This window comes from Lontra canadensis, unplaced genomic scaffold (genome assembly GCF_010015895.1).
Source record: "Lontra canadensis isolate GAN:19392208 unplaced genomic scaffold, GSC_riverotter_1.0 scaffold2, whole genome shotgun sequence".
Classification (NCBI taxonomy): Eukaryota; Metazoa; Chordata; class Mammalia; order Carnivora; family Mustelidae; genus Lontra; species Lontra canadensis.
The window spans coordinates 25,402,567-25,406,154 of record NW_022630996.1 but is presented as its reverse complement, the minus strand read 5'-3'; the positions used below and the strand labels follow the sequence as shown (position 1 = coordinate 25,406,154).

The following is a 3,588-nucleotide window of genomic DNA, read 5'->3' as shown; positions in this document are numbered from 1 at the left end:
TCTTTCAAAACTACTGATTTACTCAGACATCCTGACGGCATTGGTATGGAGGGAAACCCAGGCATTAGGGTGTGTGGCTTTATTTTTCTAGTTGCCCAGGGAACCCCAACACACAGCACAGTCTGGAAGCACTGCCCTAGGCTCTCAGCATCTAGTACACAATGTGTTTAATATATGTTTGTCCTAAATATTTCCCCCGAACGCTTTCCTGCCCAGCTGCACACTTTATCCCTAAATCCTAAGGTTGGCAAAAATTCAAAAACAAAAATAAGCAGAGAAAGAAATTAATTGTCTGGCTAACATGCGCCCCAAATTAATTTCCAATAGAATTTTCTAAATCAATATAAAGAAATTAGCACAGTCCAAAGTTGTATAAACTAATTGATCCTCAATTGCCTTGCTTTGGGGAGAGATACCCTCTTCCTTGGCACCTTTCCGCCCCTCTTTGTCATCGCTCAGCTGCCACCTGTTGCCACCACTCCTCTCCACAGATGGACCCCAAGGCAGAGCCTACCTTCTTTGGAAGAGAAGTTGAGACGGGGCAGGGAAAGCATGGCTAGAAGGTGTGGACCATGACAACAATCAGGTCACACTCCCTGAGTCCTCGTGTTCTGTGGCAGGCTGTCACAGCCATGCGCTGCCCCAGAAGCTGCTGGAAAAAAAATCTCACTGGGTCGGTCACTGTCCAGACTGCAAGGACTATCCTCTATGTGTAACTGAAGGTTATTTTATTACAGCCAAATTTATGGAAAAAAATTTGAAAACTGTACTTAAAAAAAAACTGTACTTTGTCCTATCCAAGACTTATTTATAACTTTTAGGATTAGATTCCATCAGTGAGGAAACATCACCTGATTAAACTGTGCTGTGAACTTCTATCTAATTAGTAGGCTGTGCCTTCTCATCAAATCCCTTTAGAGCGTCTGTTCTGCTGCAGAAAAGAAGCAAAGGACAGACCTTCCAGCGCCCGTGAAGGCCGCAAAGCTCTTCGATGTTCGGTGGACTCAGGTGGTGATCGTTGCTGGCAATAATCTAGAACACATGAGAACTATAGCCATCACTTACGTGCAAAGGTTGGGATTAAACAGTTCATTCATTGACCTTTTTGGAATCCTCCCTCCACGCCCACGTGTCCATATAGTGTCTAACACAGCTAAGTACTTTGTGGAGCCGGGTGACACACAGGAGGGCTCCTTCTACAGCTGCCTAAAGCCAAGTTACAGGGTCTCAGTTAAATGATGCGCTAGGGCGGTAGTTCGGAAGAGGCTGCGGGGTCTCCCGTGATGGAAGGCCCAGCGAATGGCACCTGCGGGCCCTTTGTCCCGGAGAGCAGGCGAGAGAAGCAGGTGGAGGGCCTGCCTTTAGCCTTTGGACCTCAGCTTCTTGGTGGCCAGACAAGAAAGTCAGATGGGAAATTTATTTCCAAGGACTTCCCATCTCTCCTCCGTGGTGAGTCTGGGGATCTTGGGAGTTCATGGCCTGGGGTGGCTTGGAGGCCTTCTGGCAATGCGATATAGAGTCAGCTTGGAGTGGGGAAGTGTTCGGAGGTACCAGCCTGGGGCCCACCGGGAAACGCTCGCCATCCCAGTTACGTTAACAGAGACAATTTAATAGGAAGATTTAGTAACCAGGTTCGGGAGGACATAAGGACACTCAGGGATTTCGGAGACAGGAGGAACAGGAACCGGCAATTGCCCATAGGGGTAGAGGAACAAAGAGAAAAGGTTGGAGCCCAGAGCCCGTCCAGGGGTCCTGACCAGGTGACGCTCGTGCCTCTTCGAGCCACAGGTGAGGCTGGTTCAGGGTGCGGGGAGAAGGGCAAACGGCCAAGCTGCGGCCGCAGGAAGAACGGTCGCCGGAATTACCTCCCAAAGGAACGTCCCGCGGGAGGAAAGGCCTTGCGGTCTCCCCGTAGCGCCTCCTGCTGGACGAGCTGCGGAGGAGCCGCTGGCCGAGCCGAACCGGTCTGCAGCCTCAGCCGCCGGCCTCCAGGGAAACCCAGAGGGGTGGGTCTGAGACCCAGAGACGACAGTCTGGTAACCGGTCCTGGAAGGAGTGGGAACAGGGTCGACTACAAGGCGGGACAGAGTTTAAGCAAAGTGGTAATAATAGCTACCATGTCCACCGTCCTCTTTGCATCGTTTTACTCATTCCATCGTTAGTCCTCACAGTGACCTGAGGAAAGCAGTATTGTTACTCACCTGTGGGGAAGGTGAAGCAGAGTAGCGTGGGGTGAACAACCTCCCCACACTTACCGGGCACCTGAGGGCGGAAGAGGGATCTGGGGGCTCGACTGCCCGATTGCAGAACGGCCCTTCTCAGGACGCGCGGTGTTTGCTGAAAACGGGCTCTGCGCAGCCAAGCAGCCGTGAGTAGTTTGACTAGAAAGGTGGAGAGAGATTTGGAAAAGTAATTTTTGGCTAACTTGTGGAGGGGCAAGGGATTTGGGCCTTTTAGGCAACGGGAACCAGGAAAAATTTGGGAATACAGCAGTGAAATGGTGGAAACTTATTTTTGAGAGATTTATTTGGAGTGAGCAAGATGATTTGAAGAGAGAGGAATCTGGGCGAGCGAGGCTCGTTATGAATTCTAGTAATTTAGAAAGGAGGTGATAAGGGCCTTGGTTTAGGTGGTGCCATTGAGAAAGACAAGGGATAAGTGTGTGAAAAAAAGAATGAACAAGAATGGAGAGACAGATATTGCACGAAAAGTAGAACTTTTCTTCAGAAAAGAAAAAGTTTTCTTGTTATCAGAAAGATAATTCTGCAGTTTTTGGGTGTAGATAATAGCAGAATAATGACACTGCCATTTGAAACAAAATCTGGGGATTCGGAATGCCTTTCCTTTAAGAATGTGGCCTCTGCCTCGGCGCACTGCCCCATCCCCCAACAACCGTGATAGCCTTGGGGCCCCCAGCGCTCTGCTGTCTCCTCCCGGATTATCATCAGCAAAATTGATAATTTAGAATTGAGAGGTAACTACTTATTGCACAGTCAGGGAAAATATTTGACTGGAGATGAGGAACTGGATTTTGTCAACCTGTTATTGCTGTGTATTTTACTTTTTTTTTTTTTTTTTGGTAATATGGAACGCTTCTCGAATTTGCATGTGATCCTTGTGCAGGGACTATGCTAATCTTCTCTGTATGGTCCCAGTTTTAGTATATGTGCTGCCAAAGTGAGCATGCTATGTATTTTACATTGTCCAAATTAGTTAACAGTGTGGCTAAGAGAGTTTATTGGGATAATGGATATCAGTGGTTCTCTGACTTGTTTTCATCATAATCGCTGGTGGAAATTTTAAATAATACATCTGGACCCGTCTTCAGAGTATCTGATTTCAATTCATCTAGGTAGGACAGCGCCTAATTTGGACCCAGCAAGGGGGAGGGTGGTCCTGAAGGCACCGTAGGGGGTGGTGGAGGGTGTGGTCAGGACCTCCTTTTTTGTTGTTGTTGTTGTTTTTTTGTTTTGGTTTTTGTTTGTTTGTTGTAGCATCTCTGGTTATCTGTTTGAATGCCCCCTGACACATTCTCTACTGACCTCAGAGTTTCACTCATGCAAGTCCTACGCCCAGGGATTGTCAGTG

At 48.1% G+C, this 3,588-nt stretch overlaps 1 non-coding gene across 1 annotated transcript; it reads right to left on the bottom strand.

Moving 5' to 3' along the window:
* Positions 1-3,078: 3,078 nt before the first annotated feature.
* Positions 3,079-3,185, bottom strand: LOC116879106. Its single transcript, XR_004384967.1, has one exon. It is a non-coding gene; the product is annotated as a U6 spliceosomal RNA (small nuclear RNA).
* Between the last annotated feature and the right edge of the window lie 403 nt (positions 3,186-3,588).